Source organism: Mobula birostris, chromosome 7 (assembly GCF_030028105.1).
Source record: "Mobula birostris isolate sMobBir1 chromosome 7, sMobBir1.hap1, whole genome shotgun sequence".
In the NCBI taxonomy this organism is placed as follows: Eukaryota; Metazoa; Chordata; class Chondrichthyes; order Myliobatiformes; family Myliobatidae; genus Mobula; species Mobula birostris.
This window is the reverse complement of record NC_092376.1, coordinates 114440523-114457502: the sequence shown is the minus strand read 5'-3', so window position 1 is coordinate 114457502 and position 16980 is coordinate 114440523.

Sequence of the window (16980 nt, the reverse complement as noted above, 5' to 3'; positions counted from 1 at the left end):
TATCAAAGTATGCATGAGTAGCCAAATATCACCCCCAGATTCATTTTCTTGCAGGCATACACAGTAGAACAAAGAAATACAATAGAATCAATGAAAAACTACACACAGACAATATGCAAAAGAAGACAAACTGGGCAAATACAATAAATAAACAAATAAGTGCATAATGATAATAATTTTTTAAATGAACAAACAAACAGGTAAACAAATAAATGCATGCCACTGAGAACAGGAATTGTGGAGTTCAGGGATCAGTTCAGAGTTGTGGTGAGTGAAGTTGTCCACACAGGTTCAGGAACCTGTTGGTTGAAGGGCAATAATTATACCTGAACCTAGTGGTGTGTGTATGGGACTTAAGGCCTCTTACCTCCTTTCTGATGGTAGCAGCAAGAAGAGAGCATAGCCTGGATGATGTGTGTCATTGATGATGGATGCTACCTTCTAGTGGCAGTGTGCTTTGTAAATGTGCTTAATGGTGGGGACTGGGCAGTATCCACCACTTTTTGTAGGCTTTTCTGTTCTTGGGCATTGCTGTTTTTGTACCAGTGATGCAACAGGTCAGGATACTCTCCACTGTGCACATATGAAAGTGTCATAGTGCTAAGAAGGAAGAGGCACTGCGATGCTTTCTTTGAAATAGCGTTTACATGCTAATTCCAGGACAGATCCTCTGATATAACACCCAAAAATTAAAGTTACTGACCCTCTCCACCTCCAATCTCCTAAAGAGCACTGGCTCATGGACACCTGATTTCTTCCTCCTGTGGCCAATAATCAGCTACTTGGTCTTGCTGACATTGAGTGAAGTTTGTTGTGGTATCACTCAACCAGATTTTCAATCTCCCTCCTATTTGTCACCGCCCATGATTCAGCCAATAACGATGGTGTCGTCAGCAAACTTAAAAATGACACTGGAGCTGCATTTAACCTCTGCGTCATCTGGGTCATAAGTATAAACGAGTAGAGCAGGGCACTGTGGTACTGCCCTGTAGTGCACACATGTTAATGGCGATTGTGAAGGAGATACTTTTGCCAATCCATACAGACTGGAGTCTTCAGTGAGGAAATTGAGGATCCAGTTACACAAGGAGATAACAAGACCTATGTCTCGGAACCTACTGATTAGTTTTAAAGGGATGATGGTACTGAATGCTAAGCTGTAGTCAGTAAAGAGCATCTTGATAAATGCATCTTCACTTTCCAGATAGAAACATAGAAACATAGAAAACCTACAGCACAATACAGGCCCTTTGGCCCACAAAGCTGTGCCGAACATGTCCTTACCTTAGAAATTACCTAGGGTTATCCATAGCTCCCTATTTTTTTGAGCTCCATGTACCTGTCCAGAAGTCTCTTAAAAGACCCTATCGTATCCGCCTCCACCACCGTCGCCAGCAGCCCATTCCATGCACTCACCACTCTCTGAGTAAAAAGCTTACATTCCAGAGCTGAGTGGACAGCCAAGAGGAGGAGCCAAGATGGCGCTAGAGGGTGACGTCTCAGAAGCTCACCTGCAAAGCAGCTTAAAGTCTTCTCTTTAATGTCTCTTCTTCCCTTTTCTAGGAGGCTGGGGTCCTGTCAGAGTCCGTGATCTACAGCTGCACTCAAACTGCAGTTCTATATGGCAGTGAGTTCCCACTTTTGGAGCTTGCCAACAGAACATTCTTCAATATCTCCAGGAATGGCCTGGAAGATGTTGGCGTTTGGGGTCTTCCGGGTGCTGCCGCGTGCAGCCCCTGTGGACAATAAGATTCCTCACTTGCCAACAGGACCATTATGAGATCAGAACATATGGATAGCGGATGTGGCTGCTAGAAGCCTCTGCACTCGAGCGATCACACGCTCTCTCTCTCTTTCTCTCGATGGGGCTGTGGGGGAAGAGTCTTTTTGTTCTCGAGTCGGGTGAGCTGGAATAAGTGTCGCTTCAGATTGTAACATCGAAACAGTGATCAGTTGGTCTCCCTCTCACTGTGGAAATGGTGACACCTCTCTGCCCATTGTTAGTGAGAGAGAGAGCCTGTGGCATGTCAAAATGTCGTTTTTTTCGACAGCTATTTTACTTCTAATACGTTTTTTTTTAGGCTAAACCACACAATCCAATTTTAGTATTGAAACGGCAGGAAGTACAATACAGAAGGTAACCATTTAGCCCTTTGGATCTGCACTGCCTTCTTGGAAAGAACAAATTATAGACATCAGAAAGGGGAATTTGGGAGAACACATACCAGTCCTCATTGAGGGGTCAACATTGGAAAAGGTGAGCAGGCAGCTTCAAGTTCCAGGGCTTCAACAGCTCAGATAAACTACCCTGGGCCTAACACATTGATAAATCATCAAGGAGGCACACCAGAGGCTCTACGTGATTAGAGGTTTGAGAAGATTTGGCATATCATCAAAGATTCTAATAATTTTCGGCAATGTACAGTGGAGAGCTTTCTGACAAGTTGCATCACAGACTAGAATGGAGACTCCAGTGCACAGGGTCATGAAAGGCTGCAGAGGGTTGTTTCACCCAGCTCCATCGTGGACACAACACTCCCCACCACTGTGGACGTCTTTAAGTGTTGGTGCCTCAAAAAGGTGGCATCTATCTATCATCAAGCACCCTCACCATCTGGTAAATGCCCAGCCCTCATTGTTATCATCAGGGAGAAAGCACAAGAACATAGCAATATAAACTCAATGACTCAATGAACCCATGAACACTATCCTGTTATTCTTTTTCTTTTTGTACTATTATTTATCTGTGTAATTTATAGATTTTTATGTCTTTGCACTGCGATGTTGACAAGAAACAGCAAATGCCATGTTTTGGGTCAATGATATTAAATCTGAGTCTGATTAACTCTACTCATGCATGCCTTCCCATATTCCAACAATGCTTTACCTCTTCAGGAATTTCTCCTTCAACATATGCCTGAGCAGATAACTTGGCCTTGGTTTAATCTCACTAAAAGTTGTCATCTCTGACAGTGTGGCTCTCCCTTGGCGTTGAAGTGTTGTTTTCAAGTTTCCGAATGAACATGAAATCAGAATTGGCTCAGAGGGAAATGTGTTTCCTACTGAGCCAAGGTGACAAAGGTGGTGCTCAAACTTTAAATTGGTCACTCAGCTTTATATGCAGTCATAAATTTTATCGTTCAAATTGTTTGCTCTCAGATATGCGATCAGGAAACTTAATACCTGCATTAATCATTTTTAAATATTCCTGTGAACTCCAAATTAGTATTGACAGATTCCTCAGTACTTGTGCCCTGATGGCAATGTCAGTGACCTAAAGGAAGTCAAACACTACTGAAGGAAAAGACATATTTATTTATTACCAGGCAACAAATGTGCAATTAAATGAAAAATTATAAAATATGGAATTCTCAATATACTTTGCCCATCGCTTGAAATGCTTTTGGCCTTTGGAGAATCATATGTAGACTATCTTGCAGACATTCAGTGCTTATGACCCAAATAACTCATTACAAAGATATTAAAATCAGTGCATATTGATTTTTGCTCAAAGTACAAATTCACATGTTTGAAATTGCATGCAATATACAAACAAGAGTAACTGCTACTAAACCATATTTATCTATGCAAAACACAACCACACATTATCTGAAAGAGAGAGCGAGCCCTGGAAGTCAAACACAGAATTTTTGCTAATCAGCATTGCATTATGATTTATCTCAATGTAATCAAAGTATTATCAGCCACTTTTCTAATCACACTGTCAGAGTCAAGAGGGGTATTGAAATCACAAGCTTTGACCTTTGGCTTCTGACCTCTGTATGAGCTGTCTGACAGATGGAGTCTCAATGTCAATGACAGCAGTGCCATCGAATTAATGTAAGGGATTGAGAGTAGGGTAGTGAGCGGCTTGTGGGGAGCACCTTGACCTGCGACCATACTCCAACATATGAAACGTTACAGATTACAGCAGACAGCACAGTGTCTGAATAAAAGATTACAGATTGTACCTGGTAGATTAGGAACATTTGTTTGCTCTAGGATTTGATAGACTTGCTTAAAGTATTTCTGAAACACATCTCAAACTATGTCACTGGCTGCTGTCATATCCGCAAAAGTGGAAAGGTTGAAAAGCTCTGAATTTGTACACAGATCTTATGATTCCAATAATAGCATGAGTGATAGTCTCACAGGCAAGACACTATTGCAATTCCCAGATGTGTTGCTGGTTTGAAAAGGCATGGCAAATTTAGTGTTGTCCTATATATAGCAGCCCAGATTACAGTTTTATGCAGGGCAGGTGTCAAACATTTTTGTTCTCCTTGTTCTTCACACAACATTTCCTTCCTCTACCGAAATCCCTCTATTTGTGGCAACAACACTTCAGTGACCTTGTGGAACTGATGCTTTCTCATGCTGATCAACTTGACATAAGGCAGTGGTGTGAGATGAAAATAAGACATAATGCACAATTGATATTCAGTATAATTTACAAAAGTGGTTCTATGATATGGCCAGATTTGTTGGATTCCAGATCTCTTCTATTAACCTTGAGGGTCAGAAACAGGTGTATGACTCAAAGAGTGTCCCCGCAAGCAAGCAAGGCAGAATGGTAATTAAAATAACTATAGCTGTCAATTCTCGGACATTTTGTCAGATGACTTCATATACCTGATTATTCTGTCCATCTATGCAACCTCCTTTTTACTTATATCTCCAAATATATTATAACTAACAAGTAAAAATGTTTCAGGAAAATAAAATAAGTGGTGTTTGATCATTGACTAGTGGTGTTCCCCATCGATCTGCGTTTTGTAATGTTAGTAAATGACTTATATGAAAGGGTGGGCTAGGAAGTTTGCAGGTGACGTGAAGGTTGGTAGTGTTGTGGATAGTGTAGACAGTTGTCATAGGTTACAATAGGATATTGATAGGATGCAGAGCTGGCCTAAGAAGTGGCAGATGGAGTTCAATCCAGAAAAGTGTGAAGTGAAACATTTTCGAAGGTTGAGCTTGAAGGCAGGGTGCAGGGTTAATGATGGAATTCTTAGCAGTGTGAAGGAACAGAGTGATCTTGGGGTCCACGTCCACAGATCCTTCAAAGTCACCGTGCAAGATGATAGGGTGGTTAAGAAGATGTACAGTGTGTGGCCTTCATTAGTTGGGGGATTGAGTTCAAGAGCCATGAGAAAATGTTGAAGCTCTACAAAACTCTGGTTAGGCACTCATAGAGTATTGTATTCATTTCAGGTCACCTCTTTATAGGAAGGATGTGGAAGCTTTAGAGAGGGTGCAGAGGAGATTCACCAGAATAATGCCTAAATTATCGAGGAATGGTTGAACAAATTAGGGCTTTTTTCTTTGGAGTGGAGGAGCATTAGAGGGTAACTTTGATAGAGATCTGGAAGATGATAAGCAGTATAGATAGCATAGACTGCCAGCACCTTTATTCCCAAGGGGGCAATATTCTTATACTTAAAATATATTGTCGCCAAACAATTGATACTAGAACATACAATCATCACAGCGATATTTGATTCTGCGCTTTCCCCTCCCTGGATTACAAATATTAAATATTAAAAATAGTAAAAATTAGTAAATATTAAAAACTTAAATTATAAATCATAAATAGAAAATAGAAAAATGGAAAGTAAGGTAGTGCAAAAAAACTGAGAGGCAGGTCTAGATATTTGGAGGGTATGGCCCAGATCCAGGTAGGATCCGTTCAGCAGTCTTATCACAGTTGGAAAGAAGCTGTTCCCAAATCTGGCCGTACGAGTCTTCAAGCTCCTGAGCCTTCTTCCGGAGGGAAGAGGGACGAAAAGTGTGTTGGCTGGGTGGGTCGTGTCCTTGATTATTCTGGCAGCACTGCTCCGACAGCATGCGGTGTAAAGTGAATCCAAGGATGGAAGATTGGTTTGTGTGATGTGCTGCGCCGTGTTCACGATCTTCTGCAGCTTCTTTCAGTCTTGGACAGGACAACTTCCATACCAGGTTGTGATGCACCCTAGAAGAATGCTTTCTACGGTGCATCTATAAAAATTAGTGAGGGTTTTAGGGGACAGGCCAAATTTCTTTAGTTTTCTCAGGAAGTAAAGACTCTGGTGGGCCTTCTTGGCAGTGAACTCTGCTTGGTTGGACCAAATCAGGTCACTTGTGATATTGACCCTGTTACGTACCCCGTAACTGGGTTGCCAAACCAGCAGAAATGGAACACCCGTTGGAGTCTGTGATTGCTAGGAACTAATAAAGTTTTATTAAAGAAATAAGTAATACAGTACACTAACCACAAGGATATAAATGTAACAGGTTAGCAATGACAGTATACACATATACACAGAAATAGAGTAATAGGAATCAACCAAGCTCTATCACAGTCTAGGGGTAAAATGATCAGTCTTAAGGTGAAGCAGAGTTCAGTTCAGTCTAGTGCAGTTCAAAGTAATCACTGTTTTTGTACCATTGGAGAGAGAGAGAGTGAGAGATGCAGTTGGTTTCAGGCAAACCTTTCGATGCCTTCTGATCCAGCTGTGGTCACCGACTGTGACCCGTCTGTTCCAGATGCCATCATTCTTCCGCGGTGAACCCGGCACCCAGGCAAGGGCAGACACACACCAGGTTCCCACCGATCGTACCTTTACACCCTGTGAGCCTCTGACCGATTCCCGTGAACCGGTCCTCCAAACTCCCACCACCTTGTGGGGCACACTGCTCTTTCCAGGGTGTCGTGGCATGTGTGTCTTGTGCCTTAGCAAACCCGCTATTTTTATCCCCCTGATGGGATATCACTTGTCCCAAACTTCAAACAGTTCAGGTTCAAAGCAAACGGTCTGTGGCAGACGCCAACATCTGAATTGTGTCTCTTTCTCGTTAATCTCTCTCTTCTCTCTTATTAGCATTTTGAATGTTTCTCCATTGTCTTTCGTTATCTCTCTCATTAGCATCATCCATCTGGTACCTCTGCTGGGCTTCACACATGATACCCCCACCCTTAAAAGGATTTTTACCGGGGTAAAAATTTTGGGCATGAATGCACATTATAAGATACACACTAATATACAGGTAGTCATCAGCTTTTTGGCTAATACAGAGAACTTTAAGTTTTAACACCTGGACAGACAATCAGCAATCACATTGTGGGTTCCTTTTATATGTTTTACCTTTATTTCAAATTCCTGTAGTACCAGGCTCCAACTTAACAAGCGTTTGTTTTTATCCTTCATTGTGGCCAAAAACACTAATGGATTGTGATCAGTGTAAACTATCAGTGGTTTCCGTGCCGGACAAATATAAACCTCAAAATGTTGTAATGCCAGAATGATTGCCAGTAATTCCTTCTCCACAGTGGAATAATTTCTCTGATGGACATTAAACTTCTTAAAAAAATAAGCCACTGGGTGTTCAATTCCCTCCTTGTCTGTCTGTAACAGCACCACGCCTGTCACTTTGTCGCTAGCATCTGTTACTAGGGAGAAGGGTTTTGAAAAGTCAGGCGCATTCAATACAGGGTGGTGACACAGAATCGCCTTCAGACTCCCGAAGGCTTGTTGACAAAGATTGTTCCACACAAACTTCTCATTCTTCGGCAAGAGCTTAGTAAGAGGGAGGGTAATATCCGCAAAGTTTTTGCAAAACTTTCGATAGTACCCCACCATCCCCAAAAACCTTCCCAGGAGCCTCTTGTCCGTCGGGATGGGAACTTCAGAGATAGCCTGCACCTTAGCCTGTATCAGTGCCAGCTGCCCCTGTCCTACCACATACCCCAGATAAGTGATCTTAGCGTGGCCGAACTCACTTTTCGCGAGGTTCACTGTCAGGTTGGCTTCAGACAGCCGTTTAAACAGTTCCTCTACTGCCACAATGTGCTCCTCCCACGTGTCACTCCAGACCACCAAATCGTCAATATACGTCGCATTCTTTAACCCTTTTATCACTGAATTAATCATCCTTTGGAAGGTCCCTGGGGCGTTCTTCATACCAAAAGGTAAAACATTGTACTCGTATAACCTGGATGGAATGACAAATGCTGAGATTTCTCTAGCCCAGTCGGTTAAAGGAACACACCAGTACACTTTCAGCAAATTGACCTTTATGATGTACGTAGCTCTCCCCACTTTATCGATGCAATCGTCTACCCTTGGGATGGGGTAAGCATCAGTTTTCGTGATGGCGTTCACCTTTCTGTAATCCGTACAGAATCATATGCTCCCATCGGGTTTTGGGACAACCACACAGGGAGAGGCCCATTCCGATTTGGATGGCCTAATAATACCTGTGGCTAGCATGTGTTCAATTTCTTTCTCCACTAGCTTGCCCTTCTCCAAGTTCATCCTATAGGGGTGTTGCTTAATAGGCTGATCTGATGTAACAATAACATCATGTACCATCCCCTTGCATCGCCTTGGGACATCCGGACATACATCTGCATGCCGGTTAATTAGCTTTATCAGCAGCTCGCTCTGTTCAGGGGTTAAGTGAGAGACCTTATCAGCAAAGTTGACCAAAACAATAGAGTTCTCCAATCTGGTCGGCACCATATTTATCTTTTCAAGATGGGTTTTCCCCTTATCATTTGGCACCCCAGCCTCATTAATTTTCGTGATAACATCGACTAGGTCTGCTTTCTTATCATGGAAAGCTTTTAACATACTAATATGCACTAATTGTGTCGGCTTACATCTGTCCGGCGTTTCAATAACATAATTCAAAGAGTCTATCTTTTTAATTACTTTGTATGGACCGTGGAATCTCGTCTCCAGGGGGTTGGTTACCACTGGAAACAGAACTAAGACCCTACCGCCCACTTGAAACACTTGTTCGCGGTCCTGTGCCTGTATAAGTTCCTTCCTCGCTAATGATAAATCTACCTCAATTCCCTCACTTCCTTCCGCTCCACTATGCTCCTTCTTCTAACTTTATAACCCCTCCTGGTACAAGGCTGGTAAAAATCTCATCTAAATCCACATTCGCTTCGGCAGCCTTTCTCGACATACGTCGAGTTACTGCGCAAACTGGATAAACCTGTGAGTCCATGGGCGGGTCCTCAGTCCTGGCAGGCTTGCTGGTCAGCTTTACTGCTGGGTACACATTTTCACCTGCAAGGTCGTTACCGAGTAAGACCTCCACGTCTTCCATTGGTAATTCGGGCCCAACCCCTATCGTGACCAGTCCGGAGACTAAGTCACTTTTCAGGTATATCTGGAGCAAAGGTACTGCTTCTGTCCCTTTCCCAATGCCTTTTATCACACTGACCTCCCCAGTCTCAGTCTCTGCACTAAATTCTAACACCCTCCTTAAGATCAATGACAGACAAGCCCCAGTGTCTGTCCAGATCCGTACTGGAACTAGGGTTGACCCCTCCTTCACCGACATCAATCCTGCCGAAGTAAACTTCTCGCGCCCTTCCTGAACTCTATCAGACCTCTTCTCCCCTAGCGGTTTGTTTGCCGGCTCAATACAGCCAGTCGGAGTCATCGTTTTTCCTTTCCCCGTCTCCTTCTTTGTGGCAAAACACCTGGACGCAATGTGACCAGCTTTCCCAAAATTATAGCACACGACCCCAGGAGACTTCCTACCAAACTGCTTCCCGTCTTCCTAATCCTTCTCACTCGTCCCCAGCTTACTTTCTAGTTTTGCCGGCGGACTTTCTCCCCCCTCTCGACTACCCTTCTGGTAGCTCTTACTCGGGGTAAACTTTGCTTTGTGTGTTAACGTATACTCATCTGCTAACTTAGCAGTTGTGGCTAAGGTTTCTGCCTCTTTCTCATCTAGATAGGGCCTCATACCTTCAGGGACACAACCTTTAAATTGCTCAATCAGTATTAGCTGTAGCAGTTTGTCATAATCTCCAGTGACCCCTTTCGAGGTGCACCAACGCTCACAATACATCTGCATCTCAGGGGCAAACTCTAAATATGCGCAGCCCCACTGCTTCCTCACATTCCGGAACCTTTGCCGGTATGCCTCCAGGACCAACTCATAAGCCTTGAGTATAGCCTCTTTCACCACATCATACCTCTGGGCATCTTCTGCTGACAACGCTGAGTAAGCTTATTGAGCCTTCCCCTTAAGCACGCTCTGAAGTAAAACAGCCCACTTATCCCTCGGCCAGTCCTGATTTGCAGCGACTTTTTCGAGATGTAGAAAGTACCGATCAACATCGGCCTCCTCAAATGGGGGAACCAACCTAACCTCCTGGGTCGCCCTGAACCCTCCACCTTAGTCCGGCATTTGGCCCCTCTCGAGTGCTATCCTTAACTTCTCCAGCTCAAACTCCCTTTCCTTCTGCTTCTCTCTCTCTCTTCTAGTTCTAGCTGCCTTTCTCTCTCTTCCCATTCTAGCTGCTTCTCATCTCCTTCTAACTGCTTTACTCGGAACTCATGCTCGAGCCTTCAGTTTTCCATCTGCAGCTGCACCGCCTCCCCACCAGGTTTGCTCATAGACACCACCTCCAGCTCCCCGTGGGGAAACACACCTTTAGATACATAATGCTCAACGATAGCTCTGTGCATCTCCGCTCTCCTCATTGTCTGCTTCCCCTTAAAAAGATTCAACCATTTTGCAACAGTCGCCAAGTCTGATTTCTTGGCATCCTCTAATGCCTCCAAGGTTGGCGCCTTTAGAAATTCCTCAATCTCCATTTCTGCTATTTGCCCTTTTTTCTCTTTCTGGAATTTAACCCAATCAATTTACCCAGTCCCAATTTTGGCGTTCAAAATCCCGGACGAGATCCCCACTTATGTTACGTACCCCGTAACTGGGGTGCCAAACCAGCAGAAATGGAACGCTCGTTGGAGTCTGGATTACTAGGAACTAATATAAAGTTTTATTAAAGAAATAAGTAATACAGTACACTAACCGCAAGCATATAAATGTAACAGGTTAGCAATGATAGTATACACATATACACAGAGATAGGGTAATAGGAATCAACCAAGCTCTATCGCAGTCTAGGGGTAAAATGATCAGTCTTAAGGTGAAGCAGAGTTCAGTTCAGTCTCGTGCAGTTCGAAGTAATCGCTGTTGTTGTACCGTTGGAGAGAGAGAGAGAGAGAGAGAGACAGAAAGAGAGAGAGAGAGAGAGAGAGAGAGAGAGTGAGATGCAGTTGGTTTCAGGCAAACCTTTCGATGCTTTCTGATCCCGCTGTGGTCACCGACTGTGACCCCTCCGTTCCGGATGCAGTCGTTCTTCTGTGGTGAACCCAGCACCCAGGCAAGTGCAGACACACACCAGGTTCCCACCAATCGTACCTTTACACCCTGTGAGCCTCTGACCGATTCCCACGAACCGGTCCTCCAAACTCCCACCAACTTGTGGGACACACTGCTCTTTCCAGGGTCTCATGGCATGTGTGTCTTGTGCCTTAGCAAACCTGCTATTTTTATCCCCCTGCTGGGGTATCACCTGTCCATCAAACTTCAAACAGTTCAGGTTCAATGCAAACGGTCTGTGGCAGACACCAACATCTGAATTGTGTCTTTTTCTCATTAATCTCTCTCTTCTCTCTTATTAGCATATTGAGGTGAATTCCGGTGGCAGACAGTAGGGACGACACTTCACCAACAGGTGTTCCAGGTCCGGGCTGCAGGAGCTTGTCAGTGCCACTGTGTCCGAGCACCACACAGTGTTGATCAGTAGGCAGACACCACCTCCCCTCGCCTTGCCCGAAGACGCCGCATGGTCCATCCGATGGATCGAAAATCCCTCCGGTCGGATGGCACAGTCAGGAACGGCAGGGGAGAGCCAGGTCTCGGTGAAACAGAATACACAGCAGTTCTTCGTCTCCCTGCAGTAGGTGATATTTCAATTACTTTATATTTAATGTGATTGGAGGAAAGTAAGTGGGGATGTCAGAGGTAGGTTTTTACACAGAATGGTGGGACTGTGGAATGCACTGCCAATGTGATGGCAGAGCAGTTACATTAGGGATATTTAAGAGACTCTTAGATAGACACAAGGGTGAAGGGAAAATGGAGTGATATGGGGGAGGAGAGGGTTAGATTGATTTTGAAGTAGATTATAGGACCAAAGAGCCCCTGTACTGTGTTGTACTGGTCTATGTTCTCTGGTCACCGGATGTTTTCCAATAATCATATGCATTTTTCTTTGTAGATTTCTTGCCACCCATGGAAGGAAAGGGAGACTCCCCAATAATTCTGAACACTGGCAGCCCTAGACGTAACAAGTGTGAAGACAGGCATGATGGAGCTTTCTGTAATACCATTATCTTTCAATTTCATCCATGCATTTCCAAAACTTCCGCACCAGATACCATGCAAAATAAATCATGGTGAATCTGCACTGCAAATTCCTGACACCGCTAGGTCTTAATTCCTTTATCAAACCAGACCATATGTGTTCATACTCCTGCAGCAGTGCCCTTGCCATAACGAAGTAATTTTGGTAAACAAGTGTAAGGGGTTTCTTCTTTTATGATACTGCGTATGTTAATCAAAATGGCTTCTTTGTTATGTTAAATGCTGAGAAAGTTCTCTCGCTAGTAGTTTGTTTGGGTTATATTACTGATAATAGAGCGAATGAACCAATGGGAGTCCATGTTACTCTTTCTTGAAGTGATATGCTGTCACATATGGCTGGGAAACAGTGGTTTTGGCGGGGAGTTGGAGGAGAGACCGGGACGACAATGGATGTGCTGGGAGTGCGCTGGTCAATCACTTTGGGTGGTCTCGAGCTGCAAGTTGAGGGGATTGGAGTGGATCACAGGGTGAAGAAAGAAGGTCCCGAGCTCCAACTGTGTGCACGAAGAAATTAAGCTTTGGTAAGTCTGGCGCCTTTTAAATTCCCTTTTGTATTGTACCCTATTAATCTCATAGCCCTAGTAATATTTATAAAGTGTCATTTGTAAAATGTGCATTGTGCGCTGGCTGACGATTGATGTTTGAAGCCAAATCAGGTGGCATTGCACAGCAACCAACGTAACCGGGAGACAAGGTTGGGTGGCGGACGGGGTTTCCCCTAGATAAATACCAGCCAATATAGCTGAGCGTTACATTTGTGGGGGCAGACGTCTGGGTTTGAATTTTCGGTAAAGCTGTATAAATCGCCACGTTAAGTAGTGCGGAGATGGATCGAGATAATATTGTAAGCTGGTGTGAATTAGAGAACGTACTGGTGAATCATGCGTGCGTGTTAAGTGGGGTGGATTTCCGCATTTCGGGAGATGTACTAGTGAGTTTGATCAAAGGTATAGGGTAGGTAGAACTGGTAGCTAGAAGGTGCGGTAAAGAAATTCAATCTTCCTGGGTGTTGGCTCCTACAAGTGCTGACGTCATGACGTTGGAACTGCCAACAACAGTCAGCATCCAGGGGGAGGCAGGACCGTGGAGCCTCCACACCCTCCTGGAGGAAGAAAGTGAGGAGACACCGGAGGAGGAGCTAGATGAGACCCCAGGGGACGTGCCAGTAGCCAGCGGTGGGGGGTCAGAGTGGGAAGGCTTGGCCAGGCCCTGTCCCCCAGCTAGAGGTGAGACCTTCGAGTTAGCAGCCGCCATTACCTCCCTGGTGAGAAGGGCCGAGGGGACACGCCCAAAGCTGAGAATTTTCTCAGGAGCCATGCCTACCCCGGAAGGGGAGGACAAATATGAGATATGGATTGAAAATACGTCCCAGTTGTTAGAGGCGTGGCCAGATTCGGATGAAGAAAAGAGACAGCGATTGGTGGAGAGTTTGAGGGGTGGGGTGGCTGGTGTTGTCCGGGAGCTGAAAGCTGCACAGCCTTCAGCTTCCTGACGGCGTATCTGGAAGCTTTGGAGGGAGCGTTTAGAATGTCAGGAGATCCCTGGGAGTTTTTAGCGGAGTTTCACCACATGGGGCAGGGTAGAGGGCAAAAGCTCTCAGATACATTTTTCGGCTGGAGATAATGCTTACTGGATTGTGGCGCCGAGGGGTAGTGAAGGCGGACGAAGTGGCCGGTTTGAGGATGAGTCAGTTATTTAATGGTTCCCTGGAGGAGGACAAGGTGGCTTGGAGTCTCCGGCAGTCCTATAAAAGGAGCCCCCTGCATCACTCGGGCAGCTGATTAGAGAGGTGCGGGAGGAGGAGAGCGCGTTGGGCCGGAAAAGGGGCTCAGGCCACTGGGGACGGTCCTCAGCGGTTCAGGAGGTGGTGGCTGCGTTGAGAACTGAGAAACCCAAGGGGTCCTGGGGGGTAGGGACCCCCTGCTTGAGGGGATAGACAGGGAGATTACACCCTTCGGGGGATGGCCTACACCATGGGCTGGGAGTTGGGGGCATCCCGGGAGGAGAGGGGCAGCGGGTAGCATGTGCTATAACTGTTGGAAAGAGAGGCATTTCTGGCGGGAATGTGAGTGGCCAGGGGTGTGCTATAGTTGTGGGGAAGCAGGTCACTTTCGGAGAGATTGTGAGAGACAAGGTGCCCCATGGAAGGCAAGCCCCCGGGCGACTAAGAAGGGAGAGGTGTCAGGAAACTTAGTGGAGACTCAGTGAGGGAAAGGACTGGAGTCTTAGGAGGAACACATTCCCAGAAATCAGCCATGGGACCCCCGAAAGCCCAAGACCTTATTCCGGATGGACTGGTGGGACCCCATTCCAGCGTGTCCCTACAGATAGAGGGAATCTTTGCAAGAGCCATCCTTGACACTGGGTCGCAGGTCACCTTATTGTACTGGTCGTTCTACAACAAGTATCTGAAGCATTTGCCAGTAGCCCCACTTAATGCCCTGGAGATTTGGGGTATAAGTAATGGTGATTACCCATATGATGGGTACCTGTCAGTGAGATTGGAATTCTCAGAGGGTGTTGTGGGAGTGTCGGAAGCCCTTGAGACGTTGCTGTTGGTTTGTCCGGACCTGGTGGAAACAGTTGGCGTTGCCCTTCTGGTGGGGACTAACTCCCCTCTTGTGCGACGGCTCCTGGGAGCCTGTAAGGAGAAGGCGGGGGAGAACTTTCTGGAGACCCTCTCGGTACACCCAGTGTTTCAAGTGGTGTTCGAAGAAGCGGGTGACCCCATGAGGCTGGATTCTGAGTACAAACGAGGGACGGTGTGGTGTACTCAGGCGAGGCCTAAAGTGATATGGCCAGGGGAGGTGGCACTAGTGATGGGGACCTCCAGATTCCACGGAATACCGGCGGGCGAGGCCCTATTAGTAGACGGCCTGGAAGACCTTGAGAGGAGTTCCGGTTCCCGGCTGGGGTACTGGTGAGACCTGAATTGCAGAGGCCCTCGGTTGTACAGGCATGCCGGATGGGGGTGATGGTAAGGAACATAACGGAGAGGGAGATTACCTTTAAGCACGGGATGCCCCTCGCGAACTTGTTCCCGGTGACGGTGATGTCTAGCGCCCCCATGAGGCCCACTGGAGGAAAGCTATTGGAGAGCAGGGGGCGGCTGACCGAGGAGGCCTTTAATTTTAAAGACCCCCCTGTACCGCCGGAGTATAAGAGCAGGCTGGTGGAGAAGATGCTGAAGCTAGGGAATGTCTTTTCTCAGGGTGAGTTGATGTGGGCTGTTCCAAGAGCACTTGTCACACTATCCGGGTGACAAATGACACCCCGTTTAGAGAAAGGTCGCGGCGGTTGGCCCCGGCTGACGTGGAAGCTGTGCGGCAGCACTTGCGCCAGTTGAAGGATGCAGGGATTATCGAGGAGTCCCGGAGCCCCTTTGCATCCCCCATAGTGGTGGCTAGGAAGAAAAATAGGAAGGTACGCATGTGCGTGGACTATAGGACCCTGAAACCGCGCACTGTCCCTGACCAGTATACGGTCCTGAGGGTGGAAGACACATTGGCCTGTTTAAGTGGGGCGCAGTGGTTTAGTGTATTGGATTTGCGGAGTGGGTATTACCAGATTCCGATGAGTGGGCCGATAAAGAGAAGACGGCCTTCATCTGTCCCTGGGATTCTTTCAGTTCAAACGAATGCCCCAAGTCATATCGGGGGCCCCAGCCACCTTCCAGCGGCTCATGGAGAGGACGGTGGGGGATATGAACCTGCTCGAGGTGTTGGTGTATCTGGACGACCAGATAGTGTTTGGATCTACTTTGGAGGAACATGAGGAGTGGCTGCTGAAGATATTAATCCGGCTGAAGGAGGAGGGGTTGAAACTTTCCCTGGATAAATGCCTGCTCTGTAAGCCGTCAGTCGGCTATGTTGGACACATAATTTCGCAAAATGGAGTGACTACTGATCTATCTAAGATAGACGCAGTGACCACCTGGCTGAGACCCCAGAAGGTGAGCGCCCTTCGCTCATTTTTGGGGTTCTGTGGGTACTACCAGCGATTCATGAAAGGATACGCTAAAATGGGTCATCCATTGCACCAGCTGTTGTGTGGCTATCCACCTGTGGGGAGGAGGAGGAAGGGAGACCGACGGTCGGAGGTAGGAGGATACTTGAACCCAGCGGAGCCTTTTAGATTGAGGTGGGATGCTCAATGTGAGGAGGCATTCCAATCTCTAAAAAGGGCGCTGACACAGGCCCCGGTGTTGGCTTTTGCCGATCCCCGGAAGCCGTATGTGTTGCACACTGATGCCAGTCGAGAGGACCTGGGGGCTGTCCTGTACCCAGGAACGAGCTCCCACAAATGTAACGCTCAGCTATATTGGCTCGAATTTATCTTGGGGAAACCCCGTCTGCTGCCCAACCTTGTCTCCGGATTATGTCAGTTGCTGTGCAATACCACCTGATTCGGCTTCAAACATCAATCGTCAGCCAGCACACAATGTACGTTTTACAAATTACACTTTATAAATCTTCCTAGGACTGAGATTAATAGGGTACAATACAAAAGGGAATGAAAAAGGCGCCAGACTTATCAAAGTTCAATTTCTTCGTGCACACAGTTGGAGCTCGGGACCTTCTTTCTTCACCCTGTGATCCACTCTGACCCCTTCGGCTCAGAGCTCGAGACCACCCAAAGTAATCAACCAGAGTACTCCCGGCACGTCAGTCGTCATCCCAGTCTCTCCTCCAACTCCCCGTCAAAACCCCCCTTTCCCAGCCATATGTGACAGCATATCACCTCAAGAAAGAATAACTTGGA